The sequence below is a fragment of the Buteo buteo genome, chromosome 11 (genome assembly GCF_964188355.1).
Source record: "Buteo buteo chromosome 11, bButBut1.hap1.1, whole genome shotgun sequence".
NCBI classification, from domain to species: domain Eukaryota; kingdom Metazoa; phylum Chordata; class Aves; order Accipitriformes; family Accipitridae; genus Buteo; species Buteo buteo.
In genome coordinates, this window is record NC_134181.1 from 13,648,550 (window position 1) to 13,672,160 (window position 23,611).

Consider the following 23,611-nt stretch of genomic DNA (forward strand, 5'->3'; position numbering starts at 1 on the left):
AGAAAAAGCAAGCAGTCTGTCAACACACGGAGGGATTTTGACTCTACCCCCTGGCGTGACTCCTGTACCACATAGATGTAGCATTCGCTACATATCAAGGTGCCACGCTTAGATCACTGGTCGGCCCGGACCAGGGAAAGAGACAGATAACACACGCAGTGTGAGCACCAACTTCCGCCTTTTATTGCGCAGTTAATTCCTTTTATACTAACAAGGGGAGGCGGGATTACAGGTACATCACAAGGCTGCGACTAACCCTCTAACTTTCCGTGACAACGCGAGATCTTCCGAACGCCGACCCCTACACATAGAGATCTGGCACACAGCTTTGATGACACTTCCTAAATGAATCCAGATAAATTCACGGGTAAACTGTGTTACCCTTACCCCTACAAGAAAGGCAGTTCACATCATGAGAACGGGTGACAGGATCCAAGCCCCAGTAAGTGATGCAGTAACCTTGTCACAGAATTGCACCAGTGCCCTATCCATTTGAGTCTAGGACCTCCTTTCTAGGGTTCTCTACTCACACAGGAAGAAATCTGAAAATCCTTACTCATGCAAATCTTAACCATGATCAAGAAGTTTTTGCCTTCAATGTTATGGAGCAAATTTTTTTGTGTATGTCTACACTGCACTCACTGGGGCAACTGCAACTCCTGAATGCTTTGAACTGGCTAGCTCAGATGCCAAAAAGCTTTCTAAGAAACTGGAAAGCAGGCACTGCGTGGGCTGTACTGCACTGTGAAGCTTTCTAAATGACTATGGCTGCAAAAGTTGCAGCAACTGCAGTATAAACATAGTCTACACAATTCTGAACAAAGTCTAAACATACTCCATCACACCCATATTCTCCTCTGCCACCATAGTCTTTCCAATTAAAAAAAGCATCTTAAGTCAGGTATTTGGTGTCCTTACACGCTTAAAGAGCGTTATTTGAGGGTGAAAAAAAACAAGCCTTCAACCCACCACACGAGCTGTTTAATGACTGTCAGGAAAAAAAGGTGTTTGTTTAATGCACAGATACATTCTAGCTGTTAGTTGACACACCATTGCATCCATGATTTTTCTGTGGCTGTAACAGGGAACAGTCTGTTTCACATGATTTTCAGGGATTCATCTGGAATACCTATCTTATATTTACATATTTGGGCATCTCTCACCTTTGTGGGAAATATTTAAGTCAATTCAAGAATTGATCACATTGTATGTATAATCCGTTTTACCTGCTGCAGTCAGAGCAGTGAAGTCTAGTAGTCTGTGCACATGTCTAGGGAGTGGGAACAGATGTCAACACACTGTGGCCCAGGAGAGATCCTTTAACCTCTTTGCCTCAGTTTCCCCATCTGCAAAACAGTAAAAATAAGAGCTGAGAAAACAGTATAAAACATTGTAATTCAAAGTAAAATTCTGAGTTAACGGCATTAGGAACACGTAACTACTTTCTGGTTTTGTCTGTCTGCAAAATTTGGAGCATATGTGCTGTACCAATATTAGCACGTCTTCACAGTCAACATCCAGAATGAACACTTACATATTCATTGACTTCAAATTTCAAATTGAAGTTTGAATTTGACATTCATTCTGTAGATGTAACAGCATCAACCATTAATCAGGGAATAGAAATAATACCACTCAATTTATATAATCTATGCACTGTGGTCACAATGTATACTTCCAGATATATAATCTCAAAATTTTAAAGTATTAGCTGGTTAAGTAGATCATGTGGTACATCCCCTCCCTCTTCTAACTGGCTGATTTATGTAACTGAGCAACCAAACAAAAATTCTGAGATGTGTGTTCAGCTGTAATGCTCACAATTTACATTGTGTATTGAATCCCATAAATATGTAACTCATGCAATCAGGGAACAGAAGAAATAACATGATTTAGGTAACCAGCTACAACTATAAATTTATAAATAATCTAAACAAAAAACTCTACAAATAAAGATTTTTTAAATGTATTATTCACTGAAGAATTCTGTGAGTAACCACTGAATAAATACTTTCCACATTCACAAGAAAAGAAAAACTCCAAAATGTATCTAAGGAGTCACTATGAATTGTTTGTTCAGATCTACCTACCCAGTGATTCTTCCCTCCCCCCCTTAAACTACATCTATATAAATGGAAATTTGAATGCTATACTTTCTAATGCACTATCTTTGTGGATTAGTTCATTTTTAGGCAAGTTACAGGAGATCCAATGCAAACATTTACATCTACTAAAAGGAAAAGAAAAAAAGAAAAAAGAAAAAAAGAAATACAAAGTTACCAAAACCATTACAGACGTTATTTGAATGGAACATTTCAACCCTGCTGATTGCTTACATCCTCTCAGTTATGTCTTTCTGGTCTCTTTTCCAGCCTTTTTTTTCAAATACATACATACCTTCACCCAGGCAAGCAGGTGCCATTGACTAAGACAATGACAGCCACTAAGTGCATTTCTTTCCTGTGATTGTTTGAGTTGCCAAAAAATTTTGCTGTTGCCAAATCATGGCCTGCTTTTCTCAACTTAGTTGGTTTTTTGGTTGCTGTTCAGTGTTTAAACATCTTAATCTTTAGAGAAATTGGTTATGGTAAAGAATGAGAAAAGGAGGAAATACAATTTAAATGAGCTCATGCCTTCTGCTTAAGCTCAAAGAAAGAAACTCAAACTTTAGAAATGCAATTTCCAGGTAAAGATGAAAGATCCCCTGTTATGTCTGTGTAAAGCAGAAAACAACTGACACTTAGCAAGTTGTCCTATCTCAGACAGAAACAGTGTGGATGAATCTGGCTAGTCCACTTGCACTTCTCTTTCTGAAATCACTAATAAAGTTTGAGAGGGGTTATTTTTAAAGCAGCTCTTTGAGTGTTCCAGCTCACTACTGTCAGCTTCAGATCTCAAATGTAATTTGATTTATAATTACATTTTAAAAACTAGCATTAAAATAACATTAGAGGGGTCATCATCTGAACTTTTTAATAGTTAGGCACGTAGCATACATTTAGAAATGGATCTCCAACAGGATTCATCTGGAACATATTCTGACTGGAATTCCTTCCTTCAACCATTTCAGTACCCTGCTGAAGCTGGTGTGCCAAGAAGCCATTGTGGAGCCCTATATTTCAGTGGTGTTCCAAACGTAAATGGACTGAAATACACTGCTCGACATTCGTTAGTCGAAGTCTTTTCTTGCATTATAGTCAGGCCCATGTTTGTAAACACTGATGGGTGAGAAAGTGCTGGAGAATCTGGAATTAGACCTCTGCACTGAAAAGATGTATGTTACATCCCTTGTAAAATCCAGTTGGCTCCATTGCTCCTGAACATTGGAGCGGCTTTAATTTTCTTAGCCTCTGTGGCACAGATTGATTTAGGGGCGTTGACATCTCAGAACTACTCAAATTGGTCAGGTTATACTTGTGCCAGCCAAAACGCACGTACAGAGAAAAAGCAGTGGTCCCAACAACTGTTAATACATGGATGTCAGCTGAGAACTACCTGTCCCCCCAGCTGTGCAAACAACTCAAACTGGCATTCAATGAACTTCACAGTATTGTGCCTGTAGCTGCAAGCCTGGCACCTCCTGAATGCAAGATGGGGTTCAGATGGGACACAGACTCATTGCTAAATTTGCCTTGTTCTCCAAGCCCAACGTTCTGATAAGAAAACTTCCCAATGAATCAGTTCCACACTGGTGCCTGACTACAATTTCAGAGGCAAAAGACAGACAAGGAATTCAGTTTCTGAATACCAGTGCTAAAGTAAATGATCTAGTTAAAAAAAAAAAAAAGCCTGTGCCTTAAAACCAAGTTTGAAATTTTATAGGCTTTTACTCCATAATTTGTACTTGAGCCTTCTGTTATTTTTAAACAAATCTAATTTCTTACAGCTGTGAAATTTACATTTTAAGAGTGTCTAGTGGCCATGTGCATTAATTACTTTATTGTAATATTTTAATGAGTTTGGGGTTCAACTCTGAAAGAATCCTGCTGAATCCTTGTTTCCCCACAGAATTACACTAGAACCTGATTCAGTCACAACTTCGCACACCCCGATCCAAACCCTGATGGACTTGCACAACATTTTCAGTTGTCTTATAAAGTCCTGAACTTTAAAACTGGCTCCAAATTTTAGGACTTCTCACCAAACTAGCGCTACCCTGAGAAAGGAGCAGAGCTAGGCTTTGAGAAAGTTTGTATTTAGAGCTGAACTTGCTGGCTGAGCCTGATCTCAATGGAAACAGGTAGCAAAATGCAAAATTCACCTGTGACAGCTAACATTTGGCCAATCTTGTTAATGTCACTTAGGCAATGATGCAAATACTTCCATCTTAGTATGTATGACATAAAAACATTTAGGACTAAAAGATTAATGCCCCCCACAAAAGAGTACCTAAATTCACCAGGGAAGATTGGAAACACACTACTGGAAGATTTCCACTTTGTGCAAAAGAGTTGAAAAGCATTACAATATCCATACTTCTGCCACAGTATTCCCTTTATGGATTTTGGTGGTTTGTGTCATACTAAATTATTTCTTCTTCAGCTGTGAGCATGCATAAGTAGTGGTGGGAGATAAGTAAAATGAGATTGTTTTTTTCAGGCAGTTTTCAGGACTTAGTGTCTGTGCTTGCAATGCTGCAGGTGTAACTACTCATCTTGGGGACTGAGGCAGAAACCTTCAGACCACTGTGGATCTCTGCAATTTGAACTGAAAGGATAAACCTTCTTAGAGCATCTAAATGCACTTTAATTCTCTATGAATAAGCTAAAGATGCAAATACGTAACACAATGAATAGCAGGTTCAAGTACAAACGCAGATAAATGCAGGAAAAGTGGGACTGACTGTTTTAGTTGACTGTGGTAATAGTAAGAGGTTCATCAGTTGTCAAGTGCAACCACACATGCTGCACCCACAGAGTCGCGCTTGGAAGTCTGACCATTTATGTCCGCAACTCTCACCTCTCTTTGCTGGGGCAAATGCAGAATTGTAACTTCAATGAGCTACCCAGCTTTTAAAAAAGCATGTTTTTAAACCACTTACAATAAGAGCAACAGTTATTATTCAGTACATGCTTTTTATCAGATTGAAGATAAACTTTATTATAACTGGTGGAGATGGTATCAATGATTTGTGGTCTATGAGAATTCTGTAATGAGAAATGGTAATCTGTCTTGGGGCAAACAATATTGTTCTGTTTACTATGCAATTAACAATATTAAGTCCAGATTCTATAACTGATAGCTGAAAACAGGGGTGGTAGGAAGAAACTGGAAGCACTGGAAACTTTCACAGGACGATTATCTGAGGACTAGAAATTGTTTATGGTGCTTTAGCCTGACATTCTCTCTTATCCTCACAAAAATGTTCCTCACTGCTCCAGAGATGTTCGCTGTAAAAGTATCCAGACTGTAAGCAGTTTGGGGCAAAGCCAGAATCTCTCCTTGTCACAAGTACTGAATGTACAGGATAGTGCAGTAACTTCATTTTCAGAAAAGCAGCAATAAAATCGCAAAAAAAAAAAAAAAGAAAGCAAAAATAGTTTTACTTTAGAAAAAGTATGACAATGAACCAACAAGAATGACATAAAAAGAAGTAAGACACAATCTCTGATTCCTGGCATATTTGGTGTAAAATAAAGAGTACCTCCCTTGCATTTAATTTCTTCTTTAATTTTATAGACGGAGTCCCATACCTTTGTGTGACTGAAACCCTGGACTTCTTGTTTACTTTTAGATCAGCCTTAAGCAACCACCATATGGAGCTGTGAACACCACAGACATAGCAGAAACGGTCCTTAACTAATGGTCAGAGTAAATTGTATTGGGAGTCAAGTGGGGCCACTTTCAAGTGGCTGGTTAAGACAAGGGCTGACCTATAATGGAGCTTCTCTGTAAAACAATACATTTTATACTTTAAAGTACAGAACCGTAAGTATGACTGACATCAGAAATGTCACTGCCTTTTTTAGTCTGTTCCTTAGCTGTACACATGCAGTCCAGCCCTTTTGGCTCTGATTCTGCAGCAGTAATAATTTTGAGGTTCCCTCAACGGGAACTCGGGCAGAGCTGTGGCACAGCACTTTTGTAGTGAACAAGCAAGACCTATAAAGTGCTAGGGTCTTTCTAGCTAAAAAAAAATAATCAAATGATCGTATTCTTAAACTAGCCAGTTCCATTTGTAACTCTCTGGAAATGCGATGCTCCACAGAGAGCTCCATTGCACCCAGCAGGCAAAAGCCACATTTAAGACAGCATGACGCACCAGCACTCTGGCAACCAGGATGCTACAAGGAAGTGACTGCTTCTGGCAGCCTTGCAGCCCCTCTCCTGCACCTCTCACTCTTAAGGATCGGTGCCTTAAATTCCCATATACCACTCAATAATAATGTCTGGCTTATCCAGAAGATTAGCAGTTTATTCCACCTTTGTTCTCTGCCTGCTTTTAAGATGAGCAATGAATGACACCGCAGCAGGCATAACCCTCCGGCACAAAAGCTAACAAAATTGTAGGATGTTTTAAGGAATGATGTAAAACTTAACAGAGAGTTTTAGAAGGGTATTTCTACACAGAATCTCTATATAAAACCCAATGCTACATGGAAGTGCTCTCAAATTCGTTTTACCTTCCTGAAGACTACAACAAAAAAATCAGCGTCAAATGTCTGCAAGAGCAACCTCTTCAAAACTGGTAAAAATACAAACAGTTTCAATGAAATGTGCAGTAAATTTGGGGGTTTCCTTTGCACAAGATAACACCGAATCAAGGAGTTTCACAGCAAGAAAACAAGCAGTAAAATTAAATGGGAGGAGAAAAATGATGGGAGTATAAAAATTCATGTTCCTGTATCTAATGTGCCAGTGATTGGTGGAAGTTACACACAAACTTCTACTTTTTATAAAACTATTGTTTTGAGGGAAAACACTCAATAATTACTATTTAAGGGCTTAATTCCTTTTTTCTGAGGGGGTCCTGGGTCTGGTCATCGTTCATTGCTATTGCTTAAAATTTACTCCCAGATTAAGAAGTTCTCCCACACTAATAAACAGGTATAATAATTTTCTCCAGAGAGCAATTTTTTTCTTTCAGTAATTAGCCTACTTAAATATTTTAATGGAACTACTGACGTACAATAGCACAAAAGGTCTTCTGACCATAATATAAAGTGAGAGATGAGAATCCTAAAAACTTTTGTATGAAGAAGGTCTAGGATTTACAAAAAAGGCAGCTCTAAAACTATTTTTAAAGGTCATAAATTAGGTACTCTCTTAAATGTAATTCAATCATCCACTGTTATAGTAGCTTGATTCTATTAGTTGTCCTATGCGTTTTACAAAACAGAACTCCATTAACATTATTCACTTATAGTTTCCCTCTATAAGTGGATATTCTGCTCAACAGGCTTTAAATAGATCTTTTTTCCCCCCCCTGAAATTGCTTTTAAGCATACTTTTACTCAAAGGGCAAAGTAGGCATAGGATTATGCTTGTACTTCATGCAAAGGATACATTTTCAGCAATCAGAACCACATTCCTATGAAGTAAAAATACTCTATATAAGCCGATTGTTTCTATCCCTCCTAACCTTGCTCAATAAGGACTCTATTCTGATCTTTTGAGTTACACACAAGTTTTCCAATTTGGCTGAATAAAGGTATCTTGTTGGGCAGCTTGATGAGCATATTCTGCGTCTTGAATTCTGACCTTGGCATGTTCAAGGTGGATCTCAATTATAAGACTCTACTCAGAGGGGAAAAAATATTTTTAATTTTTTGGTTAAAAAAAATCAGGATTTATTTTACTTTCTTCAGTTAAAGAATGCAGTACAGAACTCCTGCTTTTACATACCTTGCTTTAGTGAATGAGTGAAAACATAAACCTTGATAAAGACACCACAACACATATATAGCCACAAGTTTTTCACAGCAATTTACCTAGCCTGTAGTTATATTTTGGCTTCAAAAACATCTACTATAGATCATTCATCTCTGATTTCATGTTGATTTCACTGTGAATAAATGTGTGCCTTCACATCTCACAATTCAGATTATTCTGAACAAGGTAAAAAAATACACAAGTACATGCAGAGGAGCATAGTGCTGGGCCAAACCACATATCCCATAGCCAGTCTCAATGGATCTTAGCCACCTTGCGACGTTGAGTCACATACCACAATAATCTGACACCCGAACAGACCCTGACCCATTGCAATAGTGTAGTTGCAACACCACAATCTGTACATAAAAATGTGTATGTCTAGAGAGCCAAATCCTCCTTCAGCTGGTTACCATATTCTATGTTCATGTCTTATTTCTTAAAACAGGACAGATGGCAGAAATCATACACTGTTGTTCTTTTCATTGGCCACGCCAATCCCAGATAATCAAGTCAGTCAGTCACCAGCAGATACTCTTTTCTCAGAGGAAAGGGTTGAATTTCATCTGACCACTGAGCTGCAGCTTGCACTTGAGGTTCTAATTTTCTTCTGGTCTTAGCCCATTTCTGTCTCGCTCTGGCACACACTGCCCTAGTAAGTACATTTATTACCTCAGTAATTCCTCTGGGGGCTGTCTTACTTTCACTTTATATCTGGACTCACATAAGCATCTCCCCATTTTACAAGGAAACATTTATTAGCCTCTGATAGGAGTTTCCTGTTCCATCATGCTGAATCCCATTGTCTATTATTCTTCAAAAGCAGGCTAACAAGTTGCACACTCCTGGGCAGCTCTCGTTTGTGGCATACGAGTGCTGGCAGTGCAGTGCAGGTGTGGAGAAGGCACATAGGGGACGACCGGGCATTCTGGGTTTTCTTCCGAACCTGTTTGCAAACCCTTGTTCAGCTGGCCACACACGCAGTCATATGGGACCCTTACGCTCTGGTAGCACTCACCAGACACCAGTGGTACTGGGTGGCCCAGCAATTTCTAGGGTGCCCCATTCATGCTCCTTGTTCATGCCCTTGGGACCAGTGCGGGAAAGGACTATGAAAGTCTCCTTCACCCAAGGATTTCTCAACTATGAGGTTGATCTTATTACTTTGGGACACTTGAACAGTAGAGGGTAAGCCTATTATATCACAAAAACAGGGATTTCTGCTGTAATTCCTCCAGTTCCCAGCTAATTATCTTACTTGAGAACTGCTCATGGCTTTTTCCTGGTAGTTGTGGGTCATCACTGCATATTCCTGTTTCTCCAGATCCACTCTGCAAAACTCAGTGTAGCAACTGTTCGGTAGAGCTGGCACTGTCCAAAAACTGTTCAGCCTTCCACAGTGTTACACAGGAAACTTTGGCCATAATCCCCCCCCAACCATAGCACAATCAGATCTTCAGAGGAGGTAAAAAAGTATAATTACTAGAAAATAAAATTGCATTGATTTACCCCAGCTGAAGGGACCCACCTGAGGGACAAGAAAAAGATTTCAATGCATAATCTATTTTACTAGAAAACATGCAAAGTCTCTCATCCACATCAGCCTGCTATTTTTTACTTCTGTGTAAGCAGATAACATTTGTATTCATCTGCTCACTTACAAATAAAAAACATTTTTACACGGGTGGATTGGAGTGGCCTTTTTCTTTTTTTTCCTCCTTTTTCGGTTCCCATTATTTTATATATTACACACATGTTCTGTCAGTGAAGCTCACTTTGTTATCTGAAACATCTGTGGTACCCTGCTGTGGAGAAGGCCAACACTGCTGCTGCTGTTGCTGCCTGTCTTTATTAGCCACTGATTTGCTGATGTAGTCCTCCAACAGCGTGTAGTGCTCCGGTTCACCTCCGTAATGCCAGGGCTGCATGGCAGAAACAATGGGATTCTGTGAACTGGCAGAGAGGTCATGTTGGTTCACATATGGCAGTTACCATCTATATGAAGATAAACCAAGATTTCATATGTGCATTCATGCAGGCACCAATTTTTCTATTTCTAAAGAAATGTATGTGAATTTATACATAAGCTGAAAGGATAACACCCTTGCAAAGAAGGTACATACTCATCAAAATGAAAGGACCTCCTACCTGAGGCTTCCACAAGGTCTGGTTGTCGAGCAGCCATAATATTTCTCATTCTTTGGCCAAAGTTACCAACAGTTACCTGGATTGATCTCTTTTAGCCTTATTTTCAGGTGCTTTTTACAGTCATAGTCCTGACCTACTGCACAGTCCTCATGAAACTCTCTGGGATCTACTGTTACTGTAAAGATTATTACCTAAGGTATATAAGAAGTATGGATTTTTTATGGAGCCATGACAAGATTTTAAAAGATCAACTTGAAGATGAAAAATCTGTCTATGTTTCTTAAATAACATTTTTAAAGATAAAATATTCAGGTCACTTGATAGGAAGTGAAGCTATTTCTATGTATTTTATACATTCTGCAGACAATAGCACCTTGGTAAAATCAGCTTAACCATTTCCCCTCCGAAAAATCAAAACCATCGTATCTTTAGATGGATTGCTTATGCAACAAATGAGTGAAGTATATACTCCATTGAAGAATCTGAGAAATATGACTGTTAGACCACAAAACTTAACAAGAACATTGAGGGGAAGATGCAAGAACAACTCACAAAAACACTCACATTGACCAGATCTCCAGCTGATGGTGTTCCTTTTACATGTCTGTTGTTTTAAGAAACAGCTCTCTAATACAAAGACAACAAGAAGTTAAAGGCACTTCCCTCCCATTAAAAAAAAAGATTTATTGATGACATAAAAACCTGAGCTGAGTTCTGAGTCCCATAGGTAAAAGCAAACCAGCTTTTTGTAGGTTTTCCGGATCTCCCAAGGACTCTGGGCCTGATTCAAAGAATAATTATGGTATGGAAACATCATGTCACTGCTGTCACAGATCTTTTACATGCAAGTCAGCATGCATGTGTGTCCAATTCAAGATTCAAAATTGAAGACTTATGTGGAGATAATTATTAATGAAAATAAAACACAGCTTTTGAAAAAACACCCCATTTTCTTTATGAAATAATTGATCACCTAGCCCCAGTAGGAAGGTTCAAAAGTTACTATATAATGAAGTGCTAGTGGCAAGCAGCTTGCTGTATCTTTCAGGAGCAAGACCATGATGACAAGAAAAAGGAATCAAGAAAATAAATGCCACAAAGGCATCTCTCCCCTCCTCACCTCCTTTTTGCCTGACTTACTTTCAAATTTGCTTTATTTATATTACACAGCATTAGTACCCCCAAAGCAGCTAAATTCTGTTCAAACACAGGAAGGATCTTTCCATATTTGAAATCTGAACCTCATTTCCCATGTCCTGAAAATAACTGAGATGTGATGGCAGAATATCACTGGTCTCCAAAATAATCTTCGGATTACCCAACTAACAACCTGGTGTACAGTAGAACAAGCTTCAGAAGTGTTCTCTAGCCAGTTCATCCTTTTTACCTGAATTCAATGGGGAACTAATCTGATCGTCACAGGTTGTCCCCCTGCTCCAAGTATATCCTCAGAGAGAGAAAGGAGATGGCGTACTGTTGGTACTGCCGCCACTTACGAAGGATTGTCTTAGAGATGGTATTTCAAATCCTCTGGAGGCCAGTGAAGTCACAGATGCTTTCCACTGCCAGAGGAGTACAAAGTACCTCAGCAATAGCAAGGATCTGATCTTAAACTTACATGATTGTTTTGATTTGGGGGAAAGTGAAAGGAAGGAATAAAATTAATGTATAAGCATAAACAAGCCCAAAACCTGGAAGATTAATTGAAAAGACAATTCTTTTTATAAATTTTAAAACTGCAAACATATTCATCCAGGACAATTTTCCATCTGTCCAGATCCTTCTGCAGGACATATGCAGAAGATAGCTTCAAGTTAGCATATTTCTTTATATGAAGCTCTCCCTAAGATATATATGGTTGGGGAAAAAAAACCTAAATGTGCAATGGTATGTTGGAATGGTAGTAATTTCTCTTTCACCCTTTGTGTATGTCGCTGTTTATTGTTACTCAGTTTTTTAACATTCATCTGAATATTTCATCCATGCAAAAATTAGTCCCAACATCTTTTTTCTGAATAATGTTTGGCGGTCATTGCTTCACAACTGCAAACAATCCTCTATTGCTATTGAGTGCTACAGTCAGGCTCGTTTCACGCTGGAGGTTAGAATCTGATCCTAAGTCCATTAAATCACAGAGTCTTTTTAAAGTTTAATCTTGAGAGGATTTGGTTTGTAAACAAAGGACACTATACATGGGGAAAGAAACAACAGAAAACTATGAACTTATGACTCTAACGCAACCCCGAGTTCAAATTTTGTGTGTGATTTAGCAAGAAAATTCTGAGCTTTCGGCAGCGGCGCACACGCCCTGGCATGTGGGCAAAGCTAAACTGAGCATTGATGCTCACATCCAAAACACACATATGGATCCCATTTTACCATAGACGTGATTCTTCATGTGCAAAACATGTGTCTGACTGGTTCTCTTTGGCTTTTTTAAGATGTGCTGCTTTTTCTTTGGTGGGGGCAGGGAGCAGAGAAGTGAATAGATAATTCGTGTGGTACCTGAATATACATTATCTATGAAGAGAACAGCCTAGGATTCAAGGCCAGGTAAAAAGCCTGTACTTCAGCTGAAAGTACCAATTTCAGCAAACAACCAAATGCCAACAGTGAGAAACTTAGTCCACTATGCAGCTTCTGCAACACGTTAATCTATCCCACTCTGTAATTGCTAGATAGGAAAGGGAAAAAGGGCTCCAGATGCTAATAACTTGGAAGTGGTAATTAGAGGAGTCCACATTACTGCAGCGAGACTCCCATCTTCCCTTGATTACTGGAAAGAAAATTTTGTCCAGTGGGTCTCCTTCTCGCTTACAAAACATGCAGCACTTCTGTGTTCCTAAGCTCCCTCTCCTCACTGAACGCAACAACAGGAGCTCGATTGGGCCTGGAAAACTTTTTTTTTGCCTTCTCCAACATTGGAGGATGCTGTATTTCCCATAGAAAATGTAGGAAAATATTCACAAGGTTATAAGGTAACCTAACAGGAAAGTACCACAAGCCCCAACTTTTAGCTATACAAGATAAAAACTGCCTCCTGCAATCCCAGCCTGAGTGTGACAGAGAACAAGAGTCTGCTCCCCGTGCTTTAAAGGGTAAGAAATATCTTTAAAGGCTCATTGAGTGTTTAGAATCTCTGGGACCACAAAGACAAAGTAAGTCTGGAAAGGGTCTGAACATCGCATGAGAAAGTAAAAGGAAAAATACACTTATCACAAAGAGGGAACGCATTTGTATTATTGTATTGAAAAAGCACAAGGCTACAGTGACAGGCTATAAATTTTTCTCTTGGACTGTAACCAATATTTTCCATTTCAAGTAACAACAATGTAACAAAGAGAGACTCAGAATTAATAGAAATTATGGACATAAATCGGTAGGTACTCAGGTGAAAGAGAACCTCAAATTCAGGTCTCGTTAAAGGAGAAAAGGTTAACTAGCCCTTTGAGCAACCCCGGGATCCATTTATACTGCTGACAAACTCACCAAAAAAGTATATTTAAATTTTACCAATGATGTCCATCTTTATAGTTCTCAGATTCATAGCCCAGAATGTTGTGGTAAATTCTTGGCAGTGAAAAGCATCTTTTTTTTATCCCTGAAATTTAACATCACACATAACACTAAACCTAATCTACAATTCCAAATAATAATAGCAGCAATAGTAACTACATGGTTCTGCAGTGATGAGAATTAAGTTACGGAAATTTCTCAATTCTACTTTTTCTGATTTGATATGTCATTTCATTAAACAACCATGAATTATTGAATATTAATAATTTTAAATCAGTGATGCGCCTTAAGATATACATTGAAACATCAGCTGCTCATTTAAAACAAACAAACAAAAAAACCCAAAGCAAACAAACAAACCAGGACTGAACTGTATGGAGAATGTTAGCCAAAGACAATGTACATTAGCAAAGCTGGAGCTGGAAGATGAACAATCTCTCCTCCATTTTAAGACCCAATCCTACATTTGTTTAGTGCATGTAAATCCCTGTGATTTTCTAACAGCTCCATCAAACCTTGGGAGATAAGTCTTATAACTGAAACTAAAACTGACAAGTCCTTTTTTTCCCCCTACACAGACTTGTAAAAGAGAAGGACTGTGAATATTGTAAAACAAAAAAATAAAATCAATGCAAAGTTATTTAGCACAGGTGTTCCTGTTATTGTGCTACATTTGGAAAGCCCACATATTCAGCGCACCTTCAATTCGCACACCCAGCTGCATGAGGTGGTGGTCTATTGTTAGTTTACAGGTTTGCAATAAAAAACATGAAGTAATATTGGCAAGCTCAGGAGCTTTTTTTTTTTTTTCCTTATGATGTCTCCCTGCATCTATTTATCTAGTTCTCCTTGCTTTGCTTCTGCTTTTGTATTCAGCATATTCAAAAAAGGGTCAGAATAGGTTTTAAAGATGTAATGCCATGCTCAAGCCTTTTGAACACTAGGAGAAAACCTCAAAAGGTTCACGCATAAGGGAACAAAGATATAAGGATAGCTTTGAACCTGAGGGGCTCTCTCACTGCAAGCAAGTGCATTGCCAGCATGTCACAGGTGTACACCACATGAGCAAGTGAAAAAATAAAATGCGATTGTGAAGGGGTGTGATGCTGATGGGTCCGAGCCCAGAATGCATTAATCTCAGGGTGAATGTGTGCATCTGTTAGATATTTATGTAGTTCCTACTAGTAGTTTGTACAGATATCTAAGCAGGTGAACGTCAACAGCTTTGAAACCATATGTTAAAGGGAACCTGTGAGATGGTATGAGAAGGCTATCAGGCATTATGGGTCTGACAAGGGAGGGCAGACACCTACTGATTATAACATTGCCCTGGTTAGTCGGGACTCCTGGGCCCTATGTCAGACTCCTGCTGATTTAGCTGTGCAACACTGGGGCAGACAACTGAATCTTCCTCTCCATTTCCCCATCCTTGAACAAGAGACACTAAGTATGACTACAGAATGACAATTTTCTTTCCTCCCTCTCTAATTTCTAGCTTTTAGGGGACAATTTTTAGATGCTGACTTTAGTTTGTTGGAAGAAAACGGAGTCAAGTTCTCCGTCTCCTGGTAGTTACAGGAACAAGCTACAGCAGAGGAGAACCAAGTCCTGTTCCTTTGTGTAGTTCAGAGATTGTTTTATTCTTGTTTTTATATTTTAACTCTGAGTCACTCAGACTCGGGAATGGCATGCATCTGAACTTGGGTCATCCCATTTCCCAGGGTAGTCTCCTGACCACCAGACTGTACGCTTGGTAGGTACATGTAAGCACAGTTGAATCCAACATATTTTCAGAAAGAAAAAAAAAAATCCACTTTAAGAAAAACAATGCACTTCCCAAAAGTGACATTTAGTCTATAAAGTTTACTTTCTCTACTAAATATCCTCAGCAAGGAACCGTGAGAATTCATTCATCTTTGAATGAATTTATAAAACATACTGAGAGGTCTCTGGCTGAAATGTGTGAATTTTTTTTATGATTAGCACAGAGTACTAGAATCTAAAAATTGTCAGTTTACACACCACTTTAACCTAGACGACTCAGTTTCTGCCACCATACATGACTTTTAGGAAATGAAAGGAAAACTGTTTTCACATTAAATGCTGAGTTTCTAAAGGAGGTCTGTTAGGAAAATTTTCCTTCAAATTAAAATTTTCTGTAAAATGGAGAAAACAAATCTCTCAAATCCCCTCCACTTCAAATAGCCTAGCAACTACCTTGAACCCTCAATGGTTCAAGTTACTCTCAAAGGTAAGGGAATCAAAAACTAGCTTTGGAGTCCTATAAGATCCTGTTGCTAGAGGAGTAATTCCACCTTTGAAAATCTTGGTGCGACTAAGTGAATTCATCAAGAGCTGCAATTTCATTTTGTCCTCAGTGGTTCATATACATACACAGTGCTGCAGAAATATGCCTTCCTCCCCCTTTTGAAGTATTATGGCCTCACTGAAAAACACTTAGGAAGAATCCACCCATAGTACACAGGTTGCATAGTTTAGCATTGCCCAAACTCTGCTCCCAAACATTACCAGTCCACAGCAAATCCCATGAATTTCAACAGCTCCACTGAGACTGCTGCTAAGTGCTTCTGAAAAAAATCTAATCACAGCTTCCCATCCTCTTGTATGTCTACCTTTTACAACACCAGAACACACACTCTATAGTAGCCCTTTTCAATTTATTTCCCCCATACTTCCCTTCCCAAGAGGATATTATTCATACCTTACTCCTTCACAATGTAATTAGCTCGTTCCAATCCTTGGAAAGGAAACATTCACCCCTTCTTTTGCCCCAATCCTCAGGAACCTCTTGCAAGGGTCCTCTTGTAGCTCACCACCCCACAGGACAGGGAAAGACACACCATAATTGCTCTACACTTGGTACCAGAAAGAGAACAATCACACTTGCCTTTTATTACTTTGCTTTACTTTAATGAAGCACAGTTAATAAAGAAGGCATGTATGTAAAGTCAGTGGTATACCAGAAACCTACCACCTTTGTTGTTTGAGACTCCTTCGAGTGCCCTGCAGGACTCCCCTACTCTAGCACCTGGTCTAGCACGGGCAAATCTAGGTCTAGCGTTGTAGTGGCACAGCTCCACGGAAAGGGCAAAGCCACAAATTACATCTCCACTGTGTATTAGAAAATATTACTTGAGATTTTTAATTTTGGGAGATATGCATTGCAAGGCATCTACAAAATATGCCCCAAACATTCTCAGGAATACAGCTCAAAGTGTTCAATTAAAATTGAGCAAAAATCAGTCTCTCATCCTTCTATTTAAAAAATGAGAATTCCTTTATTCAGCTTAATTCAAAGATTAAATATGATTAAAATTTCTATAAGATGTCTAGCTTTTCTGAAATAAACTGCAGTGGCCATCAAAATATTGATAGTCATTGGTAAATTACTTCTGGTGTTTAATCAATGTTATTTTTTTATCATCCAATTTTTTTTTCAAGTCAGCTTCTAACACTAAACTACATTTCATCAAGGTTGGTAAAATGTTTAGAAAGGAACAGATGTCAGAATATGGGGATTGCCAATAACACTGATGGAAGCCAGTAATTTCTTTCCTGTCCAAAGGCAAAAGAATGAAGAATAATCTAGACTGTATACAATAATACAAGATTTACTACAACATTAATGGCTATAAAATGTAAAAGTATACAAAAGCTATCTCCGTTTTTTTCAAGACATCACTAAGGGCAGTGTTTTTCAATTTGAGACAATTTTTACTGGAAAATGAAAGGTCTATGTATTCTTAAACCTTTAAATATCCATAAAATACAGATGAAGACACAGCCTAGCATTAGTTGCTTCCAAATATACTTGTATATTAGTCTATTGTGTAAGTTAATAATTTTGCCAAATCTCAAAAAATGTGGATGCAATCTTTCCTTTAAGAAAGCTGCTCAGCTTGTTATTTACAGATTGTAACATTTACATAAGAGTTTGGTTTAACAAGAGATATAAATATAGATAAAACCCTTAGGACTTCATTCTTTAAACTGCCCTCTAAAAATCTGCCCTACAATTTGCACACTGAATTTTGTGCAGACTATTCTTGGAAGCCTTTTGTGAATTAGGGAGAACTGACTCGAAACAGGGGCTGGTTAATCACAATTTTGCAAATTGTACGTAGCAATCATCCTCACATTGTGAAATTCAGATCTATAAAATGCTGATGTTTTAAAGCTGAAAAATAAATAAGCTAAGTAGGACTACTTTCCTAAGAAAAAAAAAAGAAAGAGTAGAAGACCCCTTGCAAAGAAATCCTTAAAATAAAAATAATTAAGATAAGTGAAGTGGCATCATGAGTAAAGGGTATCTCCATTCCATAACTCAACTGCAAGCCCAGCCTGGAAAAAATTTTACCACCTGACTGTTTCTGCCCCAGTCTTATATCAACACTCACCTGAATATACCAGGCAAATTCCTGCACTTCCAAGAATAAACCTGTGGGAGGTTTACTATTTTAGAAGGCTTATGTATATTGTCTACAATCTGGAAAAGCCCTCCAGTTGAGGAACAACTGGTGAAACTTCACTCTTTCACATGTCTATTGCTGACTGTCATCTTTGCACCCAATCAAAGCTGCTTTGATTAAATATCAGGACAGTCACTTGAGTATCAATTGCAGCAACATGGATACGATACTTTATGATGCATGTTGAATGCAAACACTTGAGAATAATAGCTGGCAACTACAAAGTTTGAGGGAGAAGGAGCAGAATTTATGTGGAAAAGATGATGCCTCAAAGACGACATTTTTTGTTCTGCTTTCAAGCTGCAGCTCATGTAACTTCATCAACATTTAGAACAAAGCTGACTCAAGATTCTTCTTTTCCACACAGGTTTTGCAACTCCTAGCATTTAGTATAAATGAAGGTCTCTTTCTATTTATTTTCCCTTATCTGTTGCAGAAAGACCTTGCCGAAATGTTTCGAGCATATAAGGGTATACTGAAATTAATGTAAAATATTTTCTGTTATCAATGTAATTATAATGACAAGAACTTTCCACTGGGCTTCAGCCATGACACAGTGTGCGCTGGTCACCCTCCTGCCATTCCAAGCCCCCTCACTACAGACACAAGTCACAAACAGTAGAAACTTTGTTTTCCTGATGTTGATCCTCCCCAAAGGTCAGGTTTCTTACCTCAAACATTCCAGCAGTTGCTTAGACTGCTATTCAGGAATTTTGTGTAACATTGCTTCTAGAAAGCAAATATTTATGTTAGTAAATACCATTAAAGTATTACTGTTATACAGGTATTCTCATTAGTAAACTGCTTAATATGGAAAAGAGAACTTTAAATGGATGGAAACATTATATTTGTATATTAAACAAACTTTACCACGTTACTTTACTCTGCAAAGTGTTTTATCAAACAAGAAGTTCAGCCATTAACTCTTTTTATGGGAATTAATGTTTTCAGAATTAATACAAATTCAGAATTCAAGCCTTTGCTACAGAGGGCAAGCAGAGGCAGAAAGCCCTACAAAGAAAAGAACAAATTGGTATTACCAGGATTTCATAAAAGTAGTGGTCAGGAAAAAAAGAAAAAGGAAAATAAAGGACCCACAGGTACCTTACAGAGGAATGAAATAAGAACATTCTCTTTGAGTAGGAGAGGCTTACATTCAGGTCTGGATCTGAATAAGGTAGATCAGGTATTTAGCTTCACACATCATAAGTGAGTAACCTGAGCATCAGACTAGGTTATTCTAGTAGAGCACATTCACTCACCCACTCCTATTGGAGCTCACCCTTTTATTGTCCTTTTTCCTTTTTTAATTGGAGCAAGCATTTAACCTACAGCTTCATCAGCACAAGAGAATGCCAAAAGGACAGAGTTCAGGAATCTCTCTCAAAATATGTATTATTTATTCAAATAGAACAGCTTGAGCAATCTTGGCCAATGAAACAGAACTTTTTAATGTCTGAAATTTGTACAGAATGAAAAGAAAACTCACTCAGTTCCATCCCACAACTCAGATTGGAACTGAGATCTACAGAGGTAGGGCTGAACTCCTTCCTTCATTTCCTTTGCTTCTCACCTTGGAGGTGAAGACGAGGTCAGGAAAAGCTTCTATGTTATTTATTAACTAAAAAATGGCATATTTGTGAAAGTCATAACAGAGGATCTCTCTTGGGATAAGGGAACATTAGACACTGAAAGCAGAGAAGGCCTGCAAGTGGGAAGGAGTCTTCCAGAAACGGGATCTAGATTACACAAAGTTCCCAGAAAAACTTTGGAAGATTCTTGTTTGCTATTTTGAAGACAACCTGCTGGTGAGTCCAGATGTACTAATTCAGACTTTCAAACACACATTTCAATGTGCTCTGAGTTTATTTAAATGTAGGATGGTAAATGAGCCATTCATCATAATCTTAAATCATCTTAATATCTTAAGCGATTTCACTTAATTGAGAAATGTTGGCAGCACTGAAATTGAAAATACTGTATATTTCAGAGGTAAAATGCCCAAAACTAGATTTTTTAAAAATGAATTTAACATAATGAAGCCAAAAAATTAATTTATTCCATCTTTGGTAAATCCCATTATGTTGGTAATTAGGCAAATGCTTTGCATCTATGTTTCTGTTACCTTCCTGAGTATTTCTACTGAAGGATTTTATTCTTTCTACAGCCCAGCTTTTATTTGTGATCTGAGAGCATCATATTTTCTATTTGTTACTGTAGTTTAGGCAAAGATGTTTCAGAAACATAAAGTTAATATGGATTCAAAGTTCACAGCACTTTAAAAAAAGATAAATAGTTATGTATCTAAGAACCCAAATGGGACTCCAGCACTGGGTGATCCACAATCCCAGTGCACTGGGATTTTCATCAGCTCTCAGCATTGCCTCCAAATTAGCAGCAGTCAGTGCAGGTAGGCCACAGTGCAGGTACTGAAAGTACAGCTGCTCTGCAGTAATTGATTCTGTATGTTGACCCAGACATTAGGATGTTTACTGTCTGCATATAACTCCTTCACTTCATGGAAAGCTGTACAAAACTGAAACAGCTCACAATATGTCAGCCTTTTCACAGATACATAAAGCACTGTCTCTTAACTTTTCTTTACTGCTTGAGAAGATTTGACTTCATGGCTCTAACAAATCACACAGACTGCCTGGACAACACAAGCTGACACCACTTCACACAAGTCACAAGTCCAGAGGCTGTCAGGGCAACATGAGGCATCTACTTGAGAAAACTGGAGGCAGTTGCTTTAGGAGCAGAGTATAATGTTGCTTTAAAGTCCACTATTAATTTATTGTTATGACTACTACTTCACAGGAGTACTTTGGAATTACAGAAATTGTCTGCTCAAAGCCAAACTCTTGCCAGATACTGCTGCCCACAGTCCAGCCTGAGAGCAGCAGAACTTCCTGATGCTGCCTCTGAAGGTAAAGGGATACAGACCCCGATTCCATGAGCCAGAGAGACTCAGACATACTACTAACTAAAAACAAAATACTCAAACCCTCAGAAAAAAAACCAACAAACAAACTACAAATCAGTGTCAAGGTATTTTAAAATATCCCATAAAACCCATAAGGGAAAAAGCCTTGAAAATGTGTCTCTTTGGAGACATTTGAAAATATTTCTTTGGCTACATCCACACAGGTAGGTGATCCTGACCTTAAAATTGTAGAATGCTATAAGACAACCCATTATATTTAAAATAATATATAGGGAAGTGTAATGAGGCTAATCAAATCTGTTTTCTTCACTGTGCTTCTCATAGCCCAGTATCTCTTGCATTACTGCGTATGTATGTTTGAAGGTACCTACCGCATTGAACACATGGAGCTGTTCTACACCAACTGCAGCTGTGCATGCTAACTTGGGTCATTTTAAACTTGTTTCGAATAACTTCCCCTGTTTACCAGTATTTTTAGGAAGTTTAAATCTGTAATCTCTGTGGCATACAACACTAAATGTGTGCTGCATAAGAAAATTTGAGTAGACACTCACAATTTACTTAGTTCCCTTTGAGGCAAATAAGAAAGATGCACAATACTTTCATTATCTGTCCCTAAGTGTTTTTTGTCAAATTTTGACTCTGCCACCATTCTTCAGTGACAGGCATTAGGTATGACATTTTTTGACACAATGTCAATAGTGACATCAGTAATATTTGACACAAGGCACATTGGGGTTATTTGACACAGACAATTGGATAGCTCAGGGCACTAGAGATCCAATGCATAAAGAGTTTTACCTCCAAGTCACCAGTGAATATCTAGCCCAATGTTTTCTAACTGTTACCAACTGATGGCTCCTCAGAGTCTTATACAGAAGGAGTTTGGGTGTATTGAGCAGATGTCCAGAAAACAAAAATCAACACAATAAATTACATTAATCTGTGCCCTATGTTGAAACACCATGGAATGAATAGCCAGCGACAAAGCTATTCTTCTACTGCTATCTGTAATTCCTTTTAAAAATGGCTGAATCCCAAAGGAGACACGGGAGGATCAAATGAGTCAGAGAGCACTACAGCTCTAGTCTCCTGAATAAGATTTCTGTCTCAACAGCTTTCAGTCCCATGGCTTTCATTAACAGTTAAACGTACTTATGGGAAAATACAAATGTGAAATGTTACTTTCAATGATGTGTTTTCCAAATATTTCACAATTGGCTAATATACAGGACTCACAAATGCTGAACAGAAACAAAATGAATTACATATATGATCACTCCAGAATTTCCTAGAGTGCCACAGTCCTGATTAAACACAGCACTTCTACCTACATCCAATAAAGCACTCATCTAAGAGCAGAGTCTTGCAGTATCTGTTAGGTACCTGGCTGAGTTCCTGAATCCTGTGTTCAGCGCCAAGATCCATTACGCAAAACCTGGAAGCTCTGGACATGTGCAGGAAGAGGTGTTAGTCCTGGGTACACAGGACCTACAAGGACAGTCACCTGTGTAAGGTACCTAGGTGCTTGGAGAATTTTATAGTACTAAGCATTTCACCCAAAAACTTAGAAATCTGAATTCCACTGAGTCTTTGTATAGTGCATGAATCCTCTTTTGGAGCAGACATTTTACATTTTTGTTTTATTTTAAGGTTATGCTTACGTTCAAATACCATCAGCATGTGCAACTTCACAGGAGTAGGACTTCTTTAATGAACAAGATGGTTTTTTAAAAAGTTCAAAGCAAAGTGCCTTACTTATAGACTTCTGGTTTTTTAATATGTACAAGTACCAAATCACAGTTAATCCATATGTAAAATGTGCTCCTTTTTCCCATTTTATATTAGTTTTGAAAAGATGATCCACATTAGCCCGTTTATCACAGGAAGTCATCAATATGACCATGTGTTCAACTGGAGAATGGTGTTCAATAGCTAGAACCAACAGTTGGGCTACCTTCAGATTTCCTGGAATACTTTTTTAAATTTATTTTAAATTAGACTATTCTAACTCCCAAACAGACTCCTTCACTGTTCTGCAAATTGTGGTTTCCCTAAAAAAAAAAAAAAAAAAAAAAGCAGCCATCCTAGCTGTGAATCAAAATACATGAAGCATATTCACTGTCCCTTAAGAAATTATCCCACATTGTTACATATCATAGAAAAAGAGGCAAAGCACATTTTGTTAATCATGTGTTTGGACACCCTGTCATATTGCAACTTCTCAAACAAGTTACATTTAAAAAAAAGGCATAAGAACAATATGTATTTTACTGCAACAAAAAGCATTTCTGGAGCAAACTGTTGGGCTGGACCACTAAGGAGCAGTACACCACTCCCACAAAGTAAGGATAATAAACTTGTGTGAGACTTCACAGAAACCATGCCACAAGGCATTTCCACCTCTCTCTCAAAGTCAGAAGGGATGTACTTTCAGCATGTGGGCATAAACATCTGGCATTTTCCCAACCTTTTTCCCACAAGCCCATAGCAAGTAGTCCACTGCTGATCCACGGTTCTCACCAATCTTAGAGTTCAAAATTTCCCCTCTATAAAGCACAAAAATGCTGAATAGTAATACAGCTTCTTCCTATCACATGATTTAAAAAAGCAGGCATGTGATCAAGTCTCATTTTGC

At 38.3% G+C, this 23,611-nt stretch overlaps 1 long non-coding RNA gene across 1 annotated transcript in view; it reads right to left on the minus strand.

Annotated features, from left to right (window-relative positions):
• Window positions 1–251: 251 nt before the first annotated feature.
• LOC142036688 (uncharacterized) overlaps window positions 252–23,611 on the minus strand; it is a 104,140-nt gene continuing 80,780 nt past the window's right edge. Inside the window, exon 4 of the long non-coding RNA XR_012652199.1 lies at window positions 252–1,346. This is a non-coding gene — a long non-coding RNA (uncharacterized LOC142036688). The remainder of the gene's footprint in view (window positions 1,347–23,611) is intronic.